Source organism: Prionailurus bengalensis, chromosome X (assembly GCF_016509475.1).
Source record: "Prionailurus bengalensis isolate Pbe53 chromosome X, Fcat_Pben_1.1_paternal_pri, whole genome shotgun sequence".
Classification (NCBI taxonomy): Eukaryota; Metazoa; Chordata; class Mammalia; order Carnivora; family Felidae; genus Prionailurus; species Prionailurus bengalensis.
The window spans coordinates 39,680,226-39,696,718 of NC_057361.1; the positions used below are offsets into that span (position 1 = coordinate 39,680,226).

At 35.6% G+C, this 16,493-nt stretch overlaps 1 protein-coding gene across 8 annotated transcripts in view; it reads left to right on the forward strand.

Moving 5' to 3' along the window:
* KDM6A (lysine demethylase 6A) overlaps positions 1 to 16,493 on the forward strand; it is a 207,304-nt gene that overhangs the window by 52,778 nt on the left and 138,033 nt on the right. The gene's annotated exons all lie outside the window — the stretch shown is intronic.

Here is a 16,493-nt window from a genome sequence, read left to right on the forward strand (position 1 = left end):
TAAAGTCTGAGTGGTATATTTTCCCTTTTCTTGGGCAATGCAAGATTCATAGAAACTTTACCCTTCACCCCTCCTTTATTCTATCGTTGTACATATTAATTCTGTATATGTTTTAAACGTAAAATATTACTGTTGAAGTTGTCACCCACATGTTTAAGATTTTGTTTGCTTGTCATTTCTTCCTGCATCCTTTACCTTTCTTTTGAGATTATTTTCTTTTCTTTATGTGGGCTGGCTGTATTCATAGATGTGAATATGTCTTTATTTTGCCTCATGAAGTGTGTATTGAGGTTTTGTTATTGTTGTTTTGCATATGGGCTTTCAGTTTTTCCACCACCATTTGTTGAAGACAGTCCTTTCTCTGTTGAATTGCCTTTGCACCTTGTCCAAAAACAGTTGACTGTATTGGCATGGTTCTGCTTCTCGATTGTCTGTTTTGTTCCACTCATCTATATGTTTCTCCTTTCCTCAATACCACGCTGTCTTGACTAGTGGTCAAGCTACAGCTTATTATATTGTCTTGAAATCAGATAATAGGAATCCTCTGACTTTGTTCTTTTTCAAAATTGTTTTTTGAAATTCTAGTTACTTTTTTTGCACATAACCTTTATTTTTTTAAAGCTAATTTCCTATATAAAAATTTTTATTTTTTATTTTTAAAATATAATTTTTTGTCAAATTGGCTAACATACAGTGTGTAAAGTGTGCTCTTGGTTTTTGGGCTAGACTCCCGTGGTTCATCACTTACATACAACACTCAGTGCTCATCCCAATAAGTGCCCTCCTCAATGCCCGTCACCCATTTCCCCCTCTGCACATAACCTTTAGATCACTTTGCCAATATGTGCAAAGGAGCGTGCTGAGATTTTGATTGGGACTGCGTTGAATCTATATAAATGAGGGAGAATTGATATTAATAACATTTCCTATTTTGTGAACATGGTATATTTCTCTGATTGTTTTGGTGTTCTTTGGTTTCTTTCATCAGTGTTTTGTTGTTTTCCACACACAAGTCATATACATTTTTGTTAGATTTATACCTAAGTACTTCATTTTTGGGGAGTAATATAAGTGGTATTAAAATTTTTTTTAATGTTTATGTATTTTTGAGAGAGAGAGAGAGAGCACGAGCATGAGCGGGGGAGGGGCATTGAGAGAGAGGGAGACACAGAATCCGAAGCAGGCTCCAGGCTCTGAGCTGTCAGCACAGAGCCCGACGCGGGGCTCGAACCCACAAACCATGAAATCATGACCTGAGCCAAAGTCAGACGCTCAACTGACTGAGCCACCCAGGCGCCCCTGTAAGTGGTATTTTTTAAACTTTCAAATTCCAATTATTCATTGCTCATGTATAGGAATACAATTGACATTATAGCTTGATTATTATACTTACCAGTTCTAGTAATTTCTGTAATTTTAACTGCAACTTGTCACAGTCTACCTTCAAATATATTTTCCTTATGTCATGCATAGTATGGACTTTAACAAGAATGTACTTCCATCTCACCCATTCTTGTCTTTTGAATAATTGTCATACATTTTCATTCTATATATGTTACAAACCCTAAAACACATTGTTACTGTTTTTTACTTTTATATAGCCTCTCTTAAAAATTAAACTTCGAGGGTGCCCGTGGATGGCTCAGTTGGTTAAGTGGCGGACTCTTGCTTTAGGCTCAGGGTTCCTGGGATTGAGCCCCGCTTTGGGCTCTGTGCTCACAGCACGGAACCTGCTTGGGATTCTCTCTCTCCCTCTCTTTCTGCTCCTCCCCTGTTCGCACGTGTGCATGAGCTCTCTCTCAAAATGAATAAATAAAATTTAAAAATAAAATAAACTTCAAGGTAAAATTTACATATATTCTATTCCTATTTTTAGGTGTTTGGTGATTTTTGACAAATGTATACACTATGTGGTCTTTTGAAGATTGGCTTCTTTTACTCAGCATAATAGTACCTTTGAGATTCATTCATGCTATATCAATGGTTTTATTCCTTTATATTGATAAGTAGAATTCCATTGTATAGGTGTACCACAATTTATCCATTTACCTGTTGAAGGATATTTGAATTGTTTCCAGTTTTAATTGATTATGAATAATGCTGCTATATAAACGGTAGTTTTTGGTATGTATGTATATAGGTTTTGGTATGAACATAAGATTTCACTTCTTTAGGGCAGATACTTAGGAGTGAGATTGCTGGGTCATGTGATAGATGTATGTTTAACTTTGTACTTGTCAAATTGTCTCCTAAAGTGGCTGTACCATTTTGCATTCTCACTAGCAATGTGTGAGAGTTCCAGTTCTGCATCTTCGTTAACACTTGGTATTGTCACATTAAAAAAAATTCATGAACCTTGAGGGCACTGTGCTAATGAATTAGGTCAAAAAGAGAAAAGGCAAGTACTGTATGATCTCACCCTAACTGTGTGTGGAATCTAAAAAAGTAGAACCCATAGAAGGAGAGAGTAGATTGGTGTTTGCCAGGGGAGATGTTGGTCAAAAGGTAAAAACTTCAGTTGTAAGATGGGTAAGTTGGGGGGGAATCTAATGTAAAGCCGGGTGATTTTAGTTAACAGTACTGTATTGTATTCTTGAGAGCTGGCTGCTGAGCGAGTAGATCTTAAATGTTCTCGCTACGCATATAACCATATGAGGTGATGGATTTGCCAACTGACCTTATTGTGATAATCATTTCGCAATGTAGACGTATATCAAAATCATCACATTGTAAACCTTACACTTAACATGATGTTTATATGTCAGTGATATCTCAGTAAAGTGAGAAAAATTTTTTAGCCATTCAGTTAGGTATGTAATGGCACCTCATGGTTTTGATTGATTTCTGTAGCTTTATAATGGGCCTTAAAATTGGGTCATAGGAGTCCTTCAGTGTCATTCTTTTCCAAAATTATTTTGACTATTCTAGTTTCTTTGTTTTTACATTTAGATTTTATGATCACTTCATCTGTATCTACAGACAATTCCTGATGGGATTTTGTTCGGGATTGCATTAAATCTATAAATTAGTTTAGGGAGAGTTATTTTAATGCTATTGAATCTTCCTTTTTTTTTTTTTTAAAATTTTTTTTTTTTCAACGTTTATTTATTTTTGGGACAGAGAGAGACAGAGCATGAATGGGGGAGGGGCAGAGGGAGAGGGAGACACAGAATCAGAAACAGGCTCCAGGCTCCAAGCCATCAGCCCAGAGCCCAACGCGGGGCTCGAACTCCCGGACCGCGAGATCGTGACCTGGCTGAAGTCGGACGCTTAACCGACTGCGCCACCCAGGCGCCCCAATGCTATTGAATCTTCTAATTCATGAACATAGGATTTCTGCACTTATTTGGGTCTTTGAATAAATCATCACTGTTTTGTAGTTTTCAGCATACGGATTCTGATACACATATTTTGTTAGAATTATATGTACATATTTCATATTTTTGGAGCTACTATAAATGGCATTTAAAAATTTTGTTTCCAATTATTCATTGTTAGGGCATAAAAATGCAATTTATTTTTTGTATATTGAACTTGTATCTTGTGACTTTGTTAAACTTGCTTATTAGTGATAGGAGGCCCCCCACCTTGATTTTTGGAGGGGGGGGGTCAGTTGTGTTTTAAGGAGATATTAAAAAAATAAGAAAAATATCTTTTGTAATTGTCCATGCAGTTACCATTTCTGATGGTCTTTATTCTGTGTTCTGCATCAAGATTTTCATCTGGTATAACTTTCCTACTGCCTGAGAATTTTTTTTTTTTTTTAAACGTTTCTTAGACTGTAGGTCTGCTAGTGTTAAATTCTTTTAACTTTTGCGTATCTGGAGAAGTGTACTTTTACCTTTTTTTTACAAGGTGGTTTTCCTGAGTATAGAATTGTAAGTTGGCAAATTTATTTTCCTTTCAGTAACTGTAAAGTTCTGTTGTATTCTAGCTTGCATTGATTCAGGCAAGAAAATTTTCTGTGCTTGTGTTGCAGCCTGAGAAGTCTTTCTAGGCAGTAGGCTTGAGGTAGTTTTAGGGCTTACGTACTTTTTTTTCCTACTCTCAAAGATTACGGTTATGCATTCTCCAGTATCCAACGTCTGAAAACATTTGGTTTCACACATTTTCTCTTGTTTTTAAGTTATTTCATTCAGGAGTAAATTTGGTCCATTTCACTTCATCTTGCCTGCAAGCAGAAGTCCAAAGACTTAAGAATTTTAAACATCAAAATTCCTCATAGAGTGGAAGATTAAAATGTCAGTAAACATGTCATTCCAGTAATTCGGATGTATGTCTTACATAGAGAAACTAGATTTAAGGTTTTTCCTAAGGCTAATGGGTTCATACTTTATTTCACTGATTTCAAATGGAAATTTATTTATTTATTTTTATCTATTTTTAAGTTTTTAATGTTTATTTATTTTTATTTTTGAGAGAGAGGGTGCGTGCTCAAGCACGTGAGCAGGGGCAGGGCAGAGAGAGTGGGAGACACAGAATCTGAAGCAGACTCCAGGCTCCAAGCTGTCAGCACAGAGCCCAGCGTGGGCTTGAACCCACGAACCATGAGATCATGACCCAAGCTGAAGTCGGACGTTTAACCGACTGAGCCACCCAGAAATAGAAATTTAAGTATGAGCTTACTAGAGATGTAAACTAAGTTGAAATGGTATTTTGGATGGTCACTTTTCATATTTTACATAAAAACATTTTAAATGAGTATTTAGTGTTAAGGCATTTTTCTTTTAATTCCAGATTCCTGGTACAGTGTGCTTTAAGGACTGATTGTTCAGATGAACTTTTTCAGATTAGTGGAGCAAATTTTTAGAAGAGCCGCTAATAATAGGAGATGGAATATGCTTGATATTTTTATTACTTTTATTCTTTGAATTTCTGAGTTAAAAACTTTTCAAGTCATACTGGAAAAATTTGTTGTTATGATAGGCTGGGGTAGGTTTACCTCTTAGTAGTTTCTTAGACACGAACCCTTGTGAAATATCTAAGGAGTGGGAGTGGGTCATGCAACTGTTTGTTCCTTGATCTTTATTAATCAACAATTTGTGTTTTGCTGTGTTGCTCATTCTTAACAGTTTGTAGATCACAGTGGCAGACCAAATTTTCCTCAGTAGTCTTTTGAGTGTAACTGATTCTTAGGAGTTTTATATATTCCGAATGTGGATGCTTTCTCACCATATGTGTTGAAAAGTGTTATTTTCCCAGTTTGTGACTTGCCTTTATACTTGTATGCGTGCGTGCGTGTGTATGTTATAAACTAAAGTCCCAAACGTTGATGTCATTGAATTAATCTTATCAACCTTTTTTTTCTCATGACTAGCATTTTTTTTTTTTTTTTGTCTATGTTTAAAGCATTCCTAACCTATGCTGAAAATCAAAGTCATTTTGCTGTTTTCTTATAGGTTTAGGTAGCTTTGCCTCTTACATTTAGGTCTTTAACTCATGTGGGATAGGTTTTTGTATGTGTGGATATAGAAGTCTAATGTCTTTTTTTTTTTCCTTCCTTCTTACAAATAGTCTTTTGACTCACCATTATTTTTTGGTTAGGTTATTATTTGCCTATTTTGTTAGAAGTTTGCATATATATAAAGGTGTGTTTCTGAGCTCTTTAGTCTGTTGCTAAATACTTGTATTTATGTGTCAGTTCTCTTTATTTCTGTATTGTTATTGTAATTCATGATACCTGGTACAGTGCCAACTTTCTTTTGGTTATATTTGTGTAGTGTTTCTTTCTCTGTCTTTTTTCTCTAAATCTTTTTTATATTATATTTTAGATGTGTTAATAAATTGCATAAATCTGTAATAAAAAGTGTTGACAATCTTTTTTAAAAAATGTTTATTTTTGAGAGAGAGCACACGTGTGCGTGGCGTGGCGAGAGCGGGGGTGGGCGAGGATCTGAAGCAGGCTCTGTGCTGACAGCAGCGAGCCCGATGTGCGGTTCAAACTCACAAACTGAGAGATCATGACCTGAACCAAGGTCGGATGCTTAATTAGCTGAGCCATCCAGGCATCCTGCTGACAATCTTTTACTCTTAGCATATTTATTCTATTTTTATTTTGTTGTGATTAATATATTGCATTAAGCAATATTCATTTAATAGATCCACATATTGATCACCTTTTTTTTTGCTCTGCTCTTTTTCTCTTTCCATGTTTAGTGACGTTTTGAATATAAAGAATTTACTTCAGAGCTGTAGAAATTCTTTTTAGGCCAGGGATGTCATAGTAGTGTGTTTGATTTGGGCCTATGCTTTGGATTGCTGTTAGTTGAGGACTGCATATAGTTAAATTCTTGCTTGAAGATTTTATCTTCTACCCAAGTCGAATGAATTTGGGGTTTTGGTTACAAATACTCGAGGTTTTCCCCTCCAATCATTGCCATTATGGAATGGATAGTTTTCCTCATCTTTCAATGCCAGTTTTAAAAGAAAAATTTAACAATTGTATTATTATCCTATTTTAGTTTACACTTAGGTTGAAGGTGTAGCCCATTGAGGTCTCAGTGTCCTCCAGTCTCTCCAATGGGGAGAGTGTCTTATTTGACTCCTCTTCTTGGGTGGTCCCCAGCTTTGTGTTCTGCCCCTGAATGAGGCCTCTAAACCCAGCACTCAGGTTCACACACACTTTCAGATGTCCTCAGTGCAAAAAATTGTTTCAGCACTCTCTCTACCCCCTCCCCCAAGTTCTCATCCCCCTTACCCCTCAAGCCCATTCTTCCTAATTAATTTTCTTACTAGGGAAATTTCACATTAAGAACCTTGTGTTACTCCCACTGCCACAGTTGGTTGTCTTGACATTTTTAGTTTTCTGCAGAGTGGTTGTCCAGGTTGCTTGAAACCCCAACCCTTTTCATTTTATGGCCTGCATGGAAAAATAGTTTGTACTCATGACCAGTAGAGACTATTGAAGGTGCTTAAGATGGGTGATGGTGCATAAACAGTGGCTCTGGCTGAGAGGTTCAGGCTGCCCTGGCACCTTGGCTGATTTTACCTGGCAGCCCCAGAGGCTGAGGCTACCTCTCTTTCATTCAGCACTCCTGGTAACCTATTCCCAGTGCATGTGTTAGAAAGCATTCTATGTAGAATATAAATCACAGAAACAGAGCTGCGTGTTAAGTTTTTTCGTTGATGAGAAAGGATAGGAATTACAGATCCTGAATCATGCTGGGCCAGTACAAAATGACACAGGAGAGAAAAATGTAATTAGCTAGGTTCTTTCTTTACAATAGAAGAAAATATTGGTGAGTGTTCATCAGGTCAGGGACTGGGGTTTTATAATTTTGAGCCTAACATACCTACTAAAGGAAGTGGTGGTTGGTTTTGAGAAAATAGGAACCTTTTACATCAATAACTTGGTAAAGAATTCAAAGGCAAATGCATACTAGGAAGGGATATTCTGCCACAACGTTGTATGTAAAAGTCTTTTACATATAAATAGCACCTGACAAATCATTTAGGAAAAACTGTTCATAATCCAGTAGAGAAATGTGCACAGTCTACAAACAAGTTGATAGTTCATGAAAGAAGTAATAAACTCAGTTAGTAAATATTTGGAAAAAAGTAATCAAAGAACTGAAAATGAGCATTGCTGGTGGAAGATTACATTGGTTCTGCTTTGCTGGTGGGATTATCAAAGCTAAATTGTGCTTTCTGTTTGACTGTGAGGAATTTATCCTAAAGAAATATAAATTGTCCAAATTATGTTCATTGGGTAATAATAGTAAGAACTTGGTTAACAACCAGATTCTCTTCAGTAGAAACAGATTGTGGTTTAGCTGTTCAGTAAAATGCTATGAGGTGTTAATTTTGATATATATCTATGTTTTGGTATGGTAAGCGGTTAATACTGAATTAAAGAAATAGTACAAATCTTTGTATGCAGTTTTATAAACTATTTGAATATATGCATAGAGAAAAGTCTCTAAGGGTATATTCAGACTGATTAAAAAGCTTTTTTGTTTTTTTCTTAAAGTGCTGTCTTTGGGGAGGCGCCTTTACTGTGTTGCAGATTCTCTAGTTTTAAGGATTGTTCATTCATTTAGTAAATAAATTGAAGTGCTTACTACCTATTAGACATTGTAGAATTAAGGGGCACATGGGTAGCTCAGTCAGTTAAGCGTCTGACTTCAGCTCAGGTCACGATCTCGAGGTTTGTGAGTTTAAGCCCTGCATCGGGCTCCTTGCACTGACAGTGTGGAGCCTGCTTGGGATTCTCTGTCTGTCTGTCTGTCTGTGTCTCTCTCTCAAAATAAATAAACTTAAAAAAATTGTAGAATTCAAAGCAGATGATGTTCAGTGGAGCTTATGCTGATAAATGCGATGGCTCCTCCCCGCTCTTTCCTCCAATGGAATGTTTGGTCCTTTTTATGTGCATTTATTATTATTATTTTAGAAATGTGTATAAAACAAATGAATGCATACTTTACAACCACAGATATTAACTTGAACTGTATATATTATAGCAAGTATCCAGGTTATAGCAGGCATAATAGATACAGGTTTTGGGTGTTTTTTTTTGCCTTTATGCAAATTTGGTCTGCTTAATTTTGTTGTAGATGGCTTTATTCCTTTTTTGTAGATTTTTGGAAATCTGAAATAAATGTGTACAGCTGAAATGACAGGGATTGCATATAAGATTGCCACTGTCTTCCTCTAGATAAATAATAGACCCTATGGAGTAGCAAGCAAATTAGTTAAAATATAAGCTATAATGCCTACTGTTTTATATGGGAAATCACAAGATTACTTTGGGCTTTTGTCATAGAAGTCACTCTGCTGAAATTCTGTCTCCTACATTCCTTACCTTCAAATTTAAAATATACATCGTTTTAAAGATTATTCAAAACTTAATATACATACTTGATTTGAAGAAACTTTATAAATAACTTGACTATGCCGTGTCTACATGGTGTTACATTTAGCATGATATAGAAAAGAAATATTTGGAAAATAACATAGGCATTTTGACACAATAGCTTTTTTCAAATTTAATGCTGGTGCTGGGAGGGTATACGTCTGTACATGCGTGCTGATGTAGAGTTTATTCATTTGTTTGTCTGCGTGCATCAACGATAAAGGTTAAAACCTACTAACTCTGGAGAATTAGTAGTAATCCAGCAACTTGTTGACAGATCAGACAGTATAGCCTAGTGTGCTTTGTTGCAGCTGTATTTGGCCTTTTTTGGGGGCCAAATATACTAGAAAGAGACAAGAACAACACTAGATAAACTAAGGAGATATAATGCAGAAGATACAAAAAAGTAGGGTGAAGTCTTCATCTCGAAAATGTTATATGTGTTTTATATTTTATATATGTGTGTATATTATATATATATATATATATATATATATATGAATATGCGTATATATATATGAACAGTAGTGTTTTTCTGCCAAAGGTGGCTTTTGAATTTGGGGACTTGGTGTTTTTGTTTGTTTGGATTGTGTGTCTTTTTTTTTTTTTTTTTTGAATTGTTGCATTTCATGTGATTTAAAGTAAAGCAAAGTGAGAAAATCTGGTAAAGAACTGTGAGGCTAAGTCTTCCTGTGGCATGGTGGGAGCAGGAAGTGGCGATCTTACGCTTTTCTGCTTGGTGTAGAGGGAGCTAGTGTGTAGGAGTGTAAGAGGAAGAGCTGCTTATGGGGTCCTTAATATTGGAAATGACTTTTAGGTCCTTAGGCATGGTCTGAGTTGAACACCTTACTGCTTACCCTGTACTGTAACCTCAGATACTGTTTGAATCCTACTTCGTAACTGTCACCTTGAGCACAGGATTTGCTTTCTTTGTGGCTCAGTTTTCCTATCAATGAAGTAGGGTCTTCCTATTTCATATAGACATTGTGAGGATTCAATGAATAAATATTTGTAAAGTGCTTAGAATAATGCCTGGTACATATCAAGGCCTCTAATATTAGCTATTTGAGCAACTTACTAAGTTATCTAGTTTTGATTTCAGTAGTGTATTTCTGTAAGAATATTTTGTAATAGCAAAGCATTTTCAATAGTTTGTTTGAAAAAGAATGGTATGTAGGGTGCCATGATAGCATCGTGCATGATGCTTGCTTACTCTTTAGTATCCAGCACATCCACTGAATGAAGAGCAGTAGGTCCAGAGAGGCTGAGAAATCCAGGAGCAAGACTGAGGTGCTTAGATTTTGTTATACTGCCTTTATTTTGATGCAGAAGATGTATATTAGTTGAAAATTGGAGAGAGGGAGATAGGGTAGATTAACAAACATGTAAGTTCTTGCATCTTCTCTAAATTGTTAAGTATGGGTAACAGTTAACTAGATTCCTTTTTCCTTTATCCTTTTTGTATGTATTAATGATTTCATTAGGTGACTGGGATTTTTAAATTTATCTTCTTTTAAAAAAATTATTTTTTGGAGGGAGGGAGAGAGCAAGTGAACATGTATGTGAATAGCAGAGGTGCAGAGAGAGAATCTTAAGCAGACTCCATGCCCAGTGTGGAGCTCCACGCAGGGCTCGATCTCACGACAATGAGATCATGACCTGAGCTGAAATCAAGAGTCGGACGCTCAACCAACTGAGCCACCCAGGTTCCTTGCCCCACCCCGCCTTTTTTTTAAACGAAGGAAGAGGGCTGCATACTCATTTGTTAAATAAAATAATTCTCAGAGACAGTCATCAGTGTCAGGCTTCTTTGCAACTCCACTGTTCTAGAAATTTAGGCTTCTGCTTTCCTCTGCTCCATCCTCAGCTTTTGCTTCCGCCATCTAGGTGATTCCAGCCAGGGGGAGGAGGGGTTGAAGGAGAGCATGTCTTTCCTGGTATGCCATTGGCCAGAACTTAACCTCAGACTGCACCCACAAGGATGGCTGGGGATCCCAGTATTTATTCTGTAGAAATGTATGTGTAATTAAATTAGGGGTTCTCTTAACAGAAAGAAGAGAAAGGATATCAGGGACACCTAGAATCTGAAGCAAGTTGCAGAAGAACAATGTGTATATATAAGTGGGGAAAAGTCCTATCAGCTTGCATCTGCACAAAATCACCTTGAATAAAGTAGGAAAGTTTTAATGTTTGTTGCTTCTGGGAACGGGAATTGGCTGGCTGGGATCAGGATTAGGAGACAGACTTTTCACTGTATATACCCTTTAGAATTGGTGATATGTACACTTTAATTTTTCAGCAACAGTAAACAGGTATGGAAGTCTGATATACGAGTTCAGGAATAGCTAGGTCATTAATCAGTAATTCTTAAGATTATCATTTTAAGTGTGCAACGTTTCCCTCATTTAAAAAATGTGAGTTGAAATTTCAAAAAATGATTTAGATTCAGGTAGTTTCAACTCTTCAGGATTTGTAAGGTGTTTGAGAAGCAGCCAGGCAAAGGCATTGCTGAATGTTTGGAAAAGGGAAGAATTCTCGTTATTTTTGAGACATATTTCTGGGAACGATATCAGCTTTAACAGTGCAAACATTTTTAGGGCTTGAAGGGAACACATCAGGATACTGTATTGATTTAGAAATTAATTATGGAAATACAAGTAAAATAAACTAATCATGCAATTAATTCAGGAGAGATGCACTCACATGTATGTGTGTGTGTGTGTGTGTGTGTGTTTGTATTATATATAATATTATACTTTGTTTATATCATAGAAGCCCAAGGAATCTTTTTAAAAAATGCAGCTCTTGAATTGTTTCCAAAGTAAGAAGTCTCTTTTCTAACTTTCATTAAGATAGCTTAGTAATTTATGCTTTATTTCTTTGCATTTATATGAGCCAAAGATGGCACATTTAATTTTTGGCATATTTAAGTTTTCCTCTTTTCTGATAGAACTGGAGTAAACTTGCTTATAAGTTATACCCATTCATTGGTCTGATGTTTGGAGTACCCAAAGTGCAGTTAATCTTATTTCCTAACAGACAGCTTTCTGAATTTTTGAGTAAAGCTTTAGCATCCCTGATAGTTCTCTTCAGTTAAACTTAGTTAAAATAATTTTCATACAGGGGCGTCTGGGTGGCTCAGTTGGATTAAGCATCTGACTCTTGATTTTGGCTCAGGTTTGAGCCCTGCATCAGGCTCTGCACTGACAGCGTGGAGCCTGCTTGGGATTTTCTCTCTCTCCTCCTTTCTCTCCCTGCTCTCTCAAGATAAATAAATAAACCTTAAAAAACTTAAAAAAAATAATTTTCGTACAATAGTTCCTCCATTCTTCACCAAAATTGTAGCTCTCTATAAGTTACCACCTGTTAAAATGTGGCACTCAGAACCGGCGATAATGTTAGAGATCTGGTCAGAGTAGGTAAACTGTGGCGAGCTGATCATTGGTGTTGATTTGTATAATATGCTTTATTAATTTGGGTCATGAGTACTTTTTTAGTAGCCGTATTTCATGGATGACATACATGTTGACCTGTAGTCTGCTTAAATCCCTTAATCTTTTTTAAGTACTCAGGTGGCTGCTGAGCCATCTTGTATATCTCTGGCTGGCTTTTAGGACTTATGTGCAAGACTGCATGCTTATCTTTATTATACTCAACCTGAAAGTTTTGGTTCATTTAAAATCATTGGGGTATTTAAATCTACATTAATTTTCTCTACCATTTGTATGTCCCAGCTACTTTAGCTAATCTTTTAAATTGGAAAAAAAAGTCATTTGTTTAAAAGTTGCCTATATTTAGCAATTCTAAAATATTAACAAATGTCAGGGCGCTTGGTTAGCTCAGTGGGTTAAGCTTAAGTCCAACTTTTTCGGCTCAGGTCATGATCTCACAGTTCCTGAGTTCAAGCCCTGCGTCAGGCTCTGTGCTGACAGCTCAGAGCCTGGACCCTGTTTCGGATTCTGTGTCTCCCTCTCTCTTTGCCCCTCTCCGGCTCGCTCTGTCCGTCTGTCTTTCTCTCTCTCTCTCTCTCAAAAATGTAAAAAAAAAAATTTCTCTCTCTCTCTCTCTCTCTCTCTCTCAAAAATGTAAAAAATATATATATATATAACAAGTGTTGTATTTTAGCTAGACCCTGACCAAGTTTATCATACAAGATTGTAGTTTTTAAGCAATTTTTAATGTTAACATTAAAAAAGTAAATTGGTTACAGGTCTGTGTTTAATGAGCTCTAAACTTCAACTGTCAAGGTTTAGAAATAGAGGGCAGTAATAATCTCACTGTTCTGAGAGAACTGGTTTTTCAGATAATAAATATAAAGCAGATACTGAGCGCAAATTATGTTGAACATTGTGGAAAATTATACTGTAATGGGAGGAAGATATTGACATTCTGTACCTAGCTGGGAGGTAGGTTCTTAGTTTACTCTTCTTTGATTCTAGTATTTAATGATTAACTTTATTCTCATTCTCACTGTTTTTTACAGTAGGTGATAAGGATTATAGATGTGTAAGCCACTAACTAGAAGAATCCATAGAATGTAAAAGATTTTTGTGAAAAGCATTGTTTATCCCTGGTGAACTCCATTATTTTTACAGGTTTTTCATTTATGAACATGAGAAATTTTACTTTCTTAATATTTAGCATATGGATTAAATATTCACTTGTTTCTAAGCTTTAAAAATCATCCAGCTGTACACTACCCATTAGCCACATGTCTATTTAAAGAGAAATAAAAATTAAAATGATATAATTTAAAAATTCAGTTGTTGACTTCTAGCCATGGTTCAAGTGCTCAATAGCCACATGTGCCTAGTGGATAGTATATTGGGCAGGACAGATTATAGAACATTTTTATCATCATAGAAAGTGCTCTATTGAATGGTGCTGATCTAGATACAAATGATTTTCATTAAAATTTCTGACTATCCTCACATTAGAGATAGGATGATTCCTAGAGGAAAGCATAATAATTTTTTAATGGTTTTTATAAGAATAGAAATGGTAGAGGTTAATTATGAAACAATCTAGGAAATAGAAGTAAAAAGAACAAATAAATAATGTTTCTGTATGACTTTGTATTTTTAACATTTGTTTTATAGTCTAGTCCTTTTTTCCCTGTGTACACTGTATGGGGATGATCTTACTTGCGTATACTTCAAGTAAAAAACAGCAAGAATATAAAAGCAACTATATTAACAGGCAATATTTTTGATTTATAGAAGTCTATCTAAACTTTGTTCTAAATCTAAACTATCTATATAGATCTTCTAGGTGTATAATTAGCCTTTTGACTAAAAATGTTATTGTAAAAATACTGTGTTTCATTCTAGATTATTGTATGAGTTAGGAGTATTGGAAATTATCCCCAGTTATTTTCCTTTAAATGCTTTTAAAAAATTGTTAGTATTTGCCTGTATCTAATGCCAGGGTTTTCCTCAGACACTTCAAATAAATTCATGAGGTTTCACTACGAAGTGGTGACACAGGCACTTGGAAAACTTTATTCTGACTTTTTGCTCCTCTTCATCTTATTCAATATTTGGCTCTGTCAGCATCATCTTTGACCAGCACTATCTGTTGGTAGGTACATGCTGGCTTTGTTGGAAATGATTATGAACTTGATAGTGAAGCCTGAGTGTATGGGTGGATAGGCGAATTGAAAGTCTGTCCATTCTGGCTTTTACCTGGTTTTATGCTTCATGATGATCAGAGTTATGTATGGTATTCATTTTAGATGTGTTCCTTTGTTTTATGGGCACTGGAAGATAAGGCAGTAGATCATGGTAGTGGTATCAAGGTATGACCATAGGACGGGAGTATAGAGTGTTGCCATCTGTTTGCTTATTAGATCATTAAAGAAAATTTCCTTGGATTTATAACTTGAATCCTTTTTTCACTATGGAACCATGTTTGCTCATAAATTTAATGCTGATCAGCCATAAGGAATTATCAGGGAGGAGTAGAAAAAGTTTCTCAATAGCTTACTAAGAGTTTAAGAAGAAAAGATAATAACTATTTTAATGAGTACTTTATTTACAGTTACTCTTTACTTTAAAGTCACTCATTTAATGTAAAATTAAGAATTGTCATGGTGTAGCCCAATAATTTTATGAATTTTTCTGATATTAAAAAGTACTGAAGTAAATTGTATCTTTGTACTTTTAACCATCTGCCAGATAGGATTATATATGACTTAAATAAAGAGGATCTTGAGATTTCATGCCTCCAAATTATAGTAATTTCTGAGACTTCAGTGTAGCATTCAGAGTCTTAATTACAGGGAAGCAGAATGATTAGTTTTTAGTGATTGTGATTTGGTACATATGCACATGCAGATAGCTAAGAGTGGAATAAGAAATGAAGATAGCCCTTTTATAAATGTTAGGCTTTAAGGATAGTAGAGTCATCCCAGAATTTGCCTGGTTTAGAATGGCTTCTCCAAACTTGATGAACATTTACGTATGTGCTTTGCATAGGTAAATTTTAGGATAGACATTTTGAGACTCTCCATCAAAAGGCCCTATATTTCACAGGAGAGGAAAAATCAAGAGATTTTGAGTGGTTACTTTGCCCCACATCACATTTTCTTACCTCATCAAATGCTCTTGAAGTGGTAGTGAAAGGATTTTTTGGTAACAGAAGCTATTCTGCTTCTTTTCTTTGTGGGGGCCAAACCTGGGATTGTACCCAGAGATTTGAGAAATCATATACGTTTTCTTTAGTGACTCCAGGACACCTTATAGCACATAACATTGTAGAGTAAATCATTAGCAGGAAAATTTTGACAAACTGTTGGAAAGCTTGAAACAGTCTTGAAAGAGAGCTTTTACTTATCTGATGAGAAAGTAAAGAAACAATTATTAAGTATCTATGGAGTGTTAAGCACTGTGATAAACCCTTATTGAAGTCTTCTAATTTGAATCCTTTTGTCAGTCCTCTGTTACTAAACCTGAGAGTCAGAGAGAAGTTCCCCAGGATCTCCTGTAGCTAATGGCAACTGGAATTTGTCAGGATTCCAGAAGTCTGTTCTTTCCATCGTTCATTTTCTCTTGCAGTATTCTTTATTACAAAAAAAAAAGTCTCCTTAACATAGTATGTTACTTTTTTTATTTGGTGAAGACATTGTGAGAGTGAGTACATAATGGGTGTATGTGAGGGTAAGATGAAAGACCGGAGTTGGAGTGGGTTTGAAGTATATCATGAGAAGACATCGCAAAGGCAGTTCATGGTAGCTTAAACTGATAGAGGTTATGACAGAAAGCTATTCAGTATTAATGGTAGCTATTATTACTCTGGAGATTCTGTGAATTCTCACATAATTGAATAAAGTTCTTTCCATCTGCGCAAAAGATGGATATTATTTGTTTATGGCAACAAGGACCACAGTAATAATTTAGATTTATAACTTATGAGTAAAGTTATCAAAGTGCTCCTTATCTGGCAACTATTTGTATTTTATAGGTAAGAAAAGTATTTATGCCACAACCAGTGGCTCTTCTAATAAATACTTAGGTATCTAAGGAATGCTGCATGGACTGTGTCTGAGGTAGAAGTGAAATATATTGATTTCTTGGGTGATTGAATGGAGGATATGTGCATTATCTCAGGAAGGAAATGCATTTTAGGGTTTTTCTTTCTTCTT